Below are 11,346 nucleotides of genomic sequence, written 5' to 3'. Positions count from 1 at the left end.
ACCTGAGCCTGCTCTCTCTCCCCTTGAGAGTGTCCTAGCCATCCCTTAACAAATCTCCACTTTACTTTCCTAACCTCCAAGTCCTGTCTCTGAATTCTTTCTGCGATGGAAAGAACCTAGTCACCACCGGCAGCAAACCTAGAACATGAGGTCAGACCACAGTGTTGACCAGAGCTAGCGGTTTGCTTCTACCCCTCCCCCCCCAGTACCTTTGTCTAAAGGGAAAGAATTAACACCCTGGGGGAGACTGTAAAAAGTGACCACAATGGTGAATCTATTGGAAACAAGACACCTGCAGTGGGGCCTCTTGTTAGATAAAGGCATGTACTTGAGGGCATTTGTGCCTCAGCCTCGATGCTTTGAGTTAATGATACTCAATTGGTGTCTAAAGTCTTTTATAAGGAATTTTTTTTAGTCTTTCAACATTTTAAAGGTTTTCTTTTAAGATTTTTAAAGTAACCTTTTTAAAAGTGTATTTCTCTGTACATGCAACCATCAGCCCAGGTGGGCACTGAGCTGGGGCTCAGTCCCCCTGTACCCATCCTACAGGTAGAGATGGGCAAGTTACCAGAGGGCGTTGCGGCAGACTAAATGCATTACAGCCTTTGAACAGGTAGATCCACAGTGTGCATTCAATAATTGTTAGGTAAATGTGAGGGGCTTAAATACATAGTCGTTTTCAGACGCTTTCATTAGAGCCTTCTTATCATGTGGTCATGTTGCAGAAGAGATGGATTCTAGCCGTCATTGCAATGTGGTACAGTCAGTGCTGCTGTGTCTTTCAGGAGCGACACTTTAAAGAGTGTTTCCTGGCCCCCCATTTCCCTGCTACCCTTGTTAGGCCCTTCTTGGCTTAAGGGCTTTCTACATATCATAATCGGGAAATAAATGGAATAACCAAAACAGCAGGACTAAAATGGAAGGCAAACCTTCCAGAAGCTCACCGTTCAGTGGGTGGTGGGCTGCACTACTGCACCTCTCACCAGTGACGTGAGTGGAGGGAATATTGGCCCCTCACTATCAGAACCCATGAAGCCAGTCCTGACAGAAAAACGCATGCTTTGTGGTCTCAGGTGGGTGATGCAACACGTCTGGGGAGACATCAGGTGAGTCTGGGTGAATGTTTTAAGCATCTCCTCTGAGTTTGTAACTAACTGCTGCTGTTAAAGCTGGGGCGGTAGGGCTGGTGGGGAGACAACTCGCATTTGAAGGTCCAGTACCACAGATAAGGCAAACAAAAATCCTGTGAAATAGGCATGGTCCCTATTTTAGAAATGAGAAGCTCAAAGGCAAATCCCTCTCTACATGCCTCCAAAATTCTTCTTTCCTTTTCCTCTGCTGCAAGACAGTGCCAGGGATGGGTCCATGAGCATCCTCGGTGTGTGTTATTTTATTAAAATTTGGGTCTGAGGAATGACCAGCCCCCCACCCCATGGCACGGTAGCCACACATTCTTCAACAAGCTGACTTTCCCTGGGGACAGACTCAGACTAGGACAACTCTGAACTAGACCTTGCATTACTCTCCTTCCCTAGATCCCCACACCTTCCACCTGTAGTCATGACCAAGATGTCGTTTGTGTCGTAGGGAAGATGCCCCCAGAGATTGGCCTGTCCTGAGGCTGGTGATGACAGCCCTGCCCAGGACCGAGCCAGCTGCCCAGGCTCAGTGCACAGGCCCGCAGCTTTACTGATGAGCAAGACCGATCGGTTCTGCAATGGAAGGAGGTTATGTTAGAGCCTGGACTCTTGTCTCCACCCCTTGGTGCTGTTTGTAGTCCTTGAGGGTAAAAGACGGTACTTTCATTTTATTTATTTATTTATTTGTTTGTTTGTTTTTATTGGGGGGGGGAGTAATTAGGTTTATTTATGTTTAGAGGAGGTGCTGGGGATTGAACCCAGAACCTCGTGCATGGTAAGGAAGCGCTCTACCCCTGAGCTGTGCCCTCCCCTAGTACGTTCATTTCTGTTTCCAGTCCTGCGCAGAGCCCTTTTTTTTGGTGGGGGGCTGTCTTTTGAGAAGCCCCATTTAGCTTTCAGACTCTCGCCAATGCCCTCTGCAAACACACCACCTTTTATGGGAGGCAGCTGCCATTTGCAGTGCCCCTGCTTTCTATTTGCACAAATTCAGCCTGAGATTAGAAACAGAAAAATTTCATTAGGTGGTAGAAGAAATTCCCTTCCCAGTTCCCCAGGAGAGCTGGGTGAGGGACAGAACTCCCCCGAAAGAAGGGGAAATAAAATGTTGCAATGTGCCTCCCATCCACCAAATCCCTGGCCTTCCTTGCTCTTGTCAGGGGGCCCCAGCGGGTGGCCCTCGGGCCCCGCACCAGACACAGGCTTTTTCACCATCTCAGCCTTCAAAGCTCTTTCTTCTCTCCCCCTCCACTTTCCAAAGATGTAATTATCACTCATTTGAATAATTATTTCAAATATGCATGTGAAAAGGTTCAGGCTGATGGCAGATAGCATTTTGTAACTACATGAAAAGCCATTCAATAAACTCTGGAGGAGACTGATCAGTTTGCTTTGTATGTTACCAAATTACAAGACGAAGGACAAAGTCCACTGCGCAGTTGTGAATGCAGCACACGTTAAAATGCTGCAAATTGCAGAGCAAGGATCACAGCAAAATGCACGTTCTAGCCTGAGCTCAACTTCAGGGACTATGTTGAGCTGGGGAGGTGGAAAGCAGTGGGAGGGTGTGAGTGGGCCAGGGTCGGGGGAGGCCACTGGCCCAAGGAGCAGCGCAGGAGAGGGTCCTCAGGCCCCAGGTTCTTAGCAGCCTCAGAGCAGAGCCCACAGCAGGCAGCAGCACTGGGCTCCTGCCTTCAATCGCCGCACATGCTCTTCCTGGTTCTGAGTCACCCTGAAAGGTGAGGACCCTCAACTCACCCCCTCACACTCCCCAGCCAGAGTTTCCTGGGGTGCAGTGATGGGGCTGAGGTCTCCAGGCAGCCGTGAGTGCAGGGAAAGAAGAAAGAAGATGGCAACTGGCTTTGAAAGCTCCCCTCCATCTCTCTAACAATTTAACATGCAGACTTCCGATGCTACTTCCCAGACTGGGAGCCGGAAATGCCAGGTGGTTAAAGGGGAGGTGCAGGGAAGTTTGCATCCAGCCCCAAACGCTAGGTATTCCATTAAAATAGACACAGAAATAGTGCATTCAAGGATCCAGCAACCCAGCTGTACCTGCCCGAGCAGAAGCTAGGGGACAGTCGCTATGGGGAGCCCGGGGGTGTGCTTCTTCACTTGCCGCCCATCCTGCAGGTCTGTTTGTTCATCTCAACAGGGGGCAGCACCATCAGACTTGCCTTTCTGAGCCTCCTCTGCCGAACTGGAGGCACAAGCACAATTTCCCCTGCTCTGCCTGGGGTCACAGTACACCTCCTCCCCCGCAACCGCCAGCAATTCCTGCCGCCACGACCCTCCCCTCTGGGAGACCCCACATTTCGGAGGCAAACTGTACCCTCCCAGAGGAAAAGAAATGGAATTTGAGAGACATTAACTCTTTCAGGTTGTGAAGTGAAAAACTGTAGTTCACAGTAATGCTGAGCCCAGGGCCTGGGGCACAGCAGACAGCAAGGAGGGCTGGGCACCGGGACCCAGTGACTAAGGGAGTGGTGAGAGCCCCAGGGACTCTTTGGCCTGTGTCCTTTTGGGAGGAGGTACGGGAGTCAGGGTGGCAGGATGAGCAGGAGATCTGGAGACACAGGGACCTTGGTGCCCATCTGGTGTCCCCACTGCCATGCTTACGGCCCTGAGCAGGTCCTTAATCTTGAAGCATAGCTACTTCCTCTATTAAGAAGGGGGTTCTTGGGTGGGAAGGGATAGACTGGGATTTCAAAACGTAGAATAAACAAGATTATACTTTGACACAACATTGTAAAATGATTATAAATCAATAAAAATTTAAAAAAAATATACTGTATAGCACAGGGAAATAGATACAAGATCTTATTGTAGCTCACAGAGAAAAAAAGTGACAATGAATATATATATGTTCATGTATAACTGAAAAATTGTGCTCTACACTGGAATTTGACACAACACTGTAAAATTATAAATCAATAAAAAATGTTATAAAAAAAAAAAAAAGAAGAGGGTTCTTTTGGTGGGGAGGGCATAGCACAGTGGTAGAGTGCATGCCTAGCACGCATGAGGTCCTGGGTTCAATCCTGAGTACCTCCATTAATAAACAAATAAATAAATACCTAATTACTTCCTCCCCCCAAAGGAAAATAATTTTTTAAAAGGTGAGGGATCTTTTTATTCACCTTCCAGCGGGGCTGGTACACTTAAATAAGATACCTGCATAGAATGTCCAGCATCAGAGCCTGGGACATAACAGGCTAAAAGATGTGAATGCCCGGCTCCAGCAGCCACTCCCTCACCCAGCACACACAGGGCCTCCACTCAGCCTTTTGGAGATCTCACTTCCTCACCTCCTGTCCACCCTCCCCCACCGCCCAGCTCAGACCTGGGGGAACCACAGCTTCCCTGGTCAGGGTCTCCTTACCCCGTCTCCCTCAGATCCACCTTCTCCCTCTACCCTGCAGCCAGACCAGGGTTAGCCTTCTAACGATGCATTTCCTAGAAGCCCTTGAACCCCCACCCCCTGAGACACACACACTTGCTCTGTGATGCAGCCAGATTTCCCTATAATATCCCAAGCCCACGCATCACAGGGATGTCCCGGTGCACATTCTGTGTCCCCACACTCGCCATAGACTCTGGACCACTGACTCTCCCAAAGTCTGTGTGGCAAATGTCCTCCTTGCCCCGGGGCTGTGTCCTGCAGGCCCCTCACCTGGATCAGCTCTATGTTTTCACGCCAAAGCAAAATCCTTGGCTCCACTTAAAGGTCACCCTCCACGTTTTTTCCCGCTGGAGGTCGGACTCCCCTTGCCCATAGTGCAGACCTCTGCTGCCTCCCGCGACCCCATTGTAAAACTGGAGGCCAGATGTGTAGCAGTGGCCTCGGATTCCCGTCGTTCAACGCGGCGGCCAGGCTGGACGGCTCCTGGTTCCCTCCAAGATTCTTATCCACCATCTTTCTCCTCCGTTTGCTCAAACCAGGAGTATCTCAGAGCAGTGGCTGTGCTGGGTTCAGTTCTCCTCTCTGATTGATTGATTGATTGATTGATTGAATGATTCACGAATTCATTCAGCGATTGCTGCGTGGGGGGGAGGGGCTGAGGAAGAAGAATCTGGGGAGAGAAGTCATGGTCACAAACATCTACTTTAAGTGCAGGCTTCCGCCCTTGAGGGGACGTAGTGTGAGGGGGAACCTGGGAGGCGTCCGGGATGCAGCGCCCAGTGATAAGCCTGGCAGCAGACAGGAAACCGGTGCCTGGAAAGCAGCCTCGCACCCCAGGACAGAGGTTGACTGCTCTGGGGGCGCAGAGGATATAAAAGTCAAGATGCTGAACACTGGAATTTGACACAACATTGTAAAATGATTATAAATCAATAAAAAATGTTAAAAAAAAAAAAAAAAGCACGCCTGAATGGTAAAATATACACATTTGAAAATATAGAAGTGTGTCTGTGAAATATCCTTTTTATCATTTTACAAAACTGGGATTAGAGATATGCATAATATTTAAAGGAAATGATGTTATGTAGAAATTAAATTACATTAGCATAAAAAAAAAAAAGTCAAGATACCACGCGCAGGGGCAGGGAGACGTGACGCAGAGCGCCCTCCCAGGACAGAGAGCCCTAGAGTGGGCGACCAATCGCGTTCTTGGAGAGGAAGCTGGAGGGTAACGCAGACCAGCCTGTCCACACCCGCTAAGGAGTCAGATAGAAATGAACACCAGGCAAGCGGAGAGGGAGGGGGAGGGAGCCATCCAGAAGGTAGCAGTACACCTGCGCTCAGGTCAGGATAAGGGGCTTCAAAGACTTTTACTTTCTCTACTTGAGTGCGGACAAAGCTGGTTAGAACCGGATGCTGCAACTTCATAGTGGAGAGAAGGATCGGACTTAACATACCCCACAGTGTAATTAGCATTGCAGTTTGGGCCCCTCCCGGGGCTTTTCTGTGTGCGCCCTGGGTAAGAGCATGCGCAAATGAGATGGCAGGCCTGAGCACTCCAGGCACGTGAGCTGTCAATCAATCTCAAGAACGCCCTACGGCAGGATATGAGACGAGAGAAACAGGGGAAGGGTGCCATTTTCCTCTCGGGTTCGCCCGCCTTCGGTTCTCAAAGGCGTAGTCGGCTACCTTTTGCTCCACTGATAAAAGCCTCTGTTTACACAGTGCTCTCTGTCTTCGTTTGAATTTCTTTTCTCTCTGGTAAAGACAAACAACCGAGGCCTTTTTCCCCTCCTGGCGGTAACACGCCCAGGACTGGGGCCTCCACCCTGAGGGTTACCAGTGGGGCTCCAGCCCAGCCGGATCCCGCACTTTGGCCGCACAACTTAGCTGCTGCGCTTTGCGCCTCCCTCCGGGGCTGCCCCCTCTAATCTGCCTGGATCCCGAAACCACTGGGGTTTGGGGGCCCTACAAATAGGCAGTATTTGGGGGGCGGTAAAAACACTGAAGATTTTAAACAGGGATGAAATGGTGGCTCACGATTTTGAGGAGGCCGGTGAAGCCGGCGGAGATGGGCGATGGGAAGATTGCAGCCAATGTCCATCCAAACAAGGGTGCGAAGGAGGCGCGCCCAGCGGGTGGGACGCAGCTCTGAAGCCAAGTCAAACCCAGCCCTTTCTGGAGTGATGCTTGAGCAGGGTTTTGCCACAGGGTCCCCCACGCCGTAAAGTCCTGCGCCAGAGACCAAGTGGCCACAACACCACACCCTGAAGTCCGGGCCGCCCCAGAGCAGCAGCCCAGCAAATGTCAACTCACTGGCCTGTAAATCCTCTCTAGGACATTAGGACTTCATCTTCCCAGTTCCACTCTTGCCCACCTCCCCAAGCCCACTCTCCGCAAGCAACCAGAAGATTCTCTTAAAACTGTAAGTAGGGCCAGTCACTCCCCTACTGAACACCCCCCAGGGGGGCTGCCGGTGCCTCTAGGGCACCGTCTGTCCTTAGGCCTCCCCACCCAGCTCTTGAGAAAGCAACCCCGTTGTAAAATTGGAGGCCAGATGTGCGGCTGGCCTTGGCCTCGGATTCCCTAGTTCAACACGGCAGCCAGGCTGGACCGCGCCCGGCTCCCTCCAAACGGCGGAGGGTTCCCTCGCCGGCTCGGGCTCCAGCTCTGGGCCTGGACTCGCCCCTCCCCGGCTTGCCTTTTGGAACCTGGAGGCCAGAACTGAGGCTTCTCCGCGAAGCTAAAGTCCCCTGCCGCCTCGCTGTCCCCTCATCCTCTGATGGAGGGTCCCCTCCTACCTTGTCACCCGCCCCCTCAGTTCCCTTCATGGGCAACAAATAGCGCCATGATCACCCTGGCTCTGCTCTGCAGGGCTGCAGCCCCTCCCTGGACTTCTAGCAGCTTCTGCACTTCTCGACTCTGCACCTTCCCCTCTCAGGGCCCTTCTGCTTGTCATTCCCTCAGCCTGGTTTGTTCTCCGGGTGCCCGCGTGGATCCCTCCCTCTCTGCTCAGGTGCCGCCTCCCCAGGGAAGCCTCCCTGACCGCCAGTAACGGACCGCAGCTCCGCGTCCCCTGTGTGCTGAGCCCAGTGTTCTATTTCTGCCCAGCCCTTCTTACCCTGTCCTGTGTTTACTGCTCGACTGAAAACTGAAACCCCATGAAGGCAAGGGCTTGACGTGTCTGGTTTTTCAGTGCATGTGTGATGGATGGGTTGACCAGGTTGCAGATCCCCTGGGAGGGAGCCTGGATCCACCTGAGCGAGCACAGCTCCAGCGCAGGCTGGGACCCAGGCTGTGCACACCTGCACACAATCTGTGGTGTGGGGCTGTGGGTCCTAGCTCTCCTCTAAGGCCGTGAGCTACTTGAGGTTGGCCCCTTCCCAGTACGGCCACTGCCCGGGTCCCAGGTGGGCAGGAGGTCAGGGGCCTGGAGGAGATGGGGCAGTGAAGCCTCCGGGCTTGGCCAGGAATGGGGCCAGGGCACCTGTGCCCTGATGATATGACGTGTGGACTTAAAGGGTTTCCCCCAGGTGACAATGGACAAAGTCAAGACCCAGCTGTGCAGTCCAGAGCTGAGCTGTCATCGCCCAATACAGAGTGAGGAAAGGGAGGTGCCCAAAGCCTGGCCAGCACACAGACCAGGGTGACACTTACTAGGGCAAAGCCATTTTTCATCAGCTCCAGCATCCCCTGTGGCGGTCTGGAGGAAAGGGCAGCTTTTACTTCCAGGCGTTGTTAGTCACCTGGGACTGGTGGGCACTCCTGGGCATGAACTTGAGCTTTGGATACAAGCGCTCCCCACGTGGCCAGCCATTGGCCCCAACTCCCCCCTCCCCCGCCCCCTCCTTCCTCCCAAAGCTTCAGGATGAGGCCAGAGCACAGGGAAGGTGGCCAGTGCTATGAGACACACAGCCACTGGGCTTGCTGCCTGAGCAGCTTTGCTGGAGGACAGAGTAGAACCTCCAAGCCTACTGTGAATTATCAGCAGGTGCCGCACCACCGGGCCTGGCACTGCACTGGTGGAAGCCGCAGCCCAGCTTCCAACCATTCATTCTGAGACAGTGCCTGGGGCCCGGCGGATGGTCCTGAGCACTTGGCAGATGAATGAGTGAGTGAAAAAGCGATAACCGTGTTCCTCGTGGCCAGGCGCAGGTGGTCCTCGGCATTCCTACCAGGTTCTTCATTTTCTCCTTTTGGTCACCTTCTGGCATGAATCCCTCGGGGCCAAGTGAACAGGCTGCCTGCCCCAGTGTTACAGGACACTGACTAGCACCAATGCATTAAATTAAGCCAAAAGAAACCAAAAATGGGTTTTGAGCACCTATAGACTTTATCTGGGGAGGAAAAGAGTATTTGCAGTAGAAATCAACTTATTCTTTTACAAGGTAGAAATTAAAGGCCAGAGAGGTTGAATGATTTGCCCAAAGTCACACAGCAGAGCTGGATTTAGATGCAAGACGTCTGTGTGGTCACACTCCAGGGCCCCGGCTCCTCTGGGGGGCACACTGAGGTCAGTTTTGGCCTGTGCGCAGTGAGGGTCTGGGGGTAAGACACTCCACCTGGGGCCTGCTGTCTTTGGGGAGGAGGCTGGATAAACTGCTCTGGTCCCATTCTTTTTCTGCCACCTCTTCATACTCTGGTCGCCTCTGCACTTCTCCTCTTTTAGTGTCATCAGGCCCCCTTGGAAGGGAGAGGCCACAGGCCACAGTCCAGCCTGGCCCCATGACTGTTTTCCCATGTAGTTGCAATCTGATGGGAGTAATGCAAGACCTGTGCACAAGGGAAGTGGCACCGAGGACAGCGGGGCTCTTGCCGTGGAGCCAGGGACCTCTGGGGCTTTGAGGAGGCCATCCCAGGCACTGCAAAATGTTTATTAGCATCCCCGTTCTCTCTTCACTGGATGCCAGTACAAACCCCCGCCCCAGGTCTTAACAGTCAAAAGTGTCTCCTATTACATCATCAAATGTCCCCTGCAAAGCAAAATCACCCTGGTTGAGAGCTGGTGGAACACAGAATATAAACACTACAGGGTAACGAAGGAGGAGAGGGAGCACGGAGAGTGCCCAAGGGCAAGAGGGGACATGACCTGGCCTGGAAGAGTTGCAACGAACAGCGAATTGCAGTGATACTGCAAATGGTCCACGGGCTCCGTGACCTCTCCCAGCCCTGCTGGCAAAAAGAGGGGTCATCTGACTAGTTCCGAGCAACGGAAGATGAGCAGGAGACACAAGTTTCATACGAGATGGAGGTGGTGGGAAGCCCATGTGGGGTTCTCCAGTCTCCATCCCTCTGTGACTTGCCGAGGAGACCACGTGTTCTGCACAGTGCAAGGAAAACCAAGTGCCTGCAGACCTGTGAGGAGCGATTTGCCCTCAGACACACACAGAGCCAGGGATGAGCCTCGGAGGTGTGGGCATTGTGGGGGACCAGGCTAGAGCCTCGCCCATCCTGACTAATAGAAATGGGGCACATTTCTCAAGGGGGCGGGGAGCCTGGGGAAGGCCTGGAGAAGGGACACCCAGATGCCGACAGGCGAGGCAGGACTGGCTCTGCTGGAACCACACACAGGGTGGGGCGGTGGGGTGGGGAGTGGGGCCCAGCCCTACAGCGGCGGCCAGAGAGGCCAGAGTAGAGAGCCAGGAGGCCAGCGACAAGGCAGATGAGACGCAAGTGAGTTTTAAGAATCCTTGAGTTTGCTGAGTAAGAGGAACCATTCACTCGAGCACATTCTGAATGGCTGCATTTGTATTAAGTCCGCACTTGTAAAACATAGCTCCCCTTTAGAATTCAAGAGCGCACTTACCCTTGGAGGAGAATCTGGGGACTCAGAAAAGCATGCGGAACTTTGTGGGGAATAAGTGCTCTTTCTGGTCTCGTGCTGATTCCACGGGTGCATTCAGTGTGTGAAGATTCTTCACGCTGTCCACCAATCTGCCAATGTTTGTATTTTAAATTTCAATGAAAAGTGTTTTAAATGCACTCGCTTATGCATTTTCCAGAAGCCCCTATTAAGTGTTGATTTGTGCCCTGTGCTCTGCAAGACTTTATCAAAGGAGAACCGCACTTGTGTGTTGAACTCTGTTTTTAAATTGGCATCTCAGGGCTGATTTACAGCCAGCATTGATTCATCTTGTGTTCTACTTAAACAGAAATGAGTATAATCCATCACCACTTGTTCCTGCCCAAGGCCGTGGGCTAGAAGAGGACATTGATTTGTGAGAATGACTCATAAGGACCAAAGAATGTTCGCCTGCCCCCGCTGAGTGAAGGGCGCTCGGCTGACTCATCCTTGAGAACATTCAGTTCTGGAGACTGAGGGGACCAGTGAACAGAGCGCCTCTCGGTCTGGCGCCCCCAGGGTCTGTAAGTGGGCTCCCCAGTCCAGCAGCCTCACCTGTGCACCTGGCAGGGCTGCACGGTCCTGGGCCCCACCCTGAGCCTTAGATCAGACGCTCTGGGGGGTGGGGCCCGCATCTGTGGTTTCACCAGCCCTCCGGGTAACACTGATGCTTATTTAAAACGAGAACCACTGGGCTCAGTCAATTGAGAATTAAAAGAAGATGCGGGCGAAGGCCACAAGAGCACCTCTTTCACGGGCTGAGCTAGTGCTGGGGCATCTGGGCTTATGCCTGTGGCCACCAGGCTTCCTAAGATCAGACCCCAAATGAGACAGACACCCCTCTCCTGTGGGGAGCTGACCATAGTGTGTGCCTCCTCCTACCAGCCAGCACACCCCCCCCCCCCCGCAGGAGCAGAGCGCAGGGCTGGGCCCACAGCGCCTCTCCACACTCCCTGCTCCAGCAG

The sequence above is a fragment of the Camelus ferus genome, chromosome 33 (assembly GCF_009834535.1).
Source record: "Camelus ferus isolate YT-003-E chromosome 33, BCGSAC_Cfer_1.0, whole genome shotgun sequence".
Taxonomy (NCBI): Eukaryota; Metazoa; Chordata; class Mammalia; order Artiodactyla; family Camelidae; genus Camelus; species Camelus ferus.
This window is presented reverse-complemented; position numbering follows the sequence as displayed.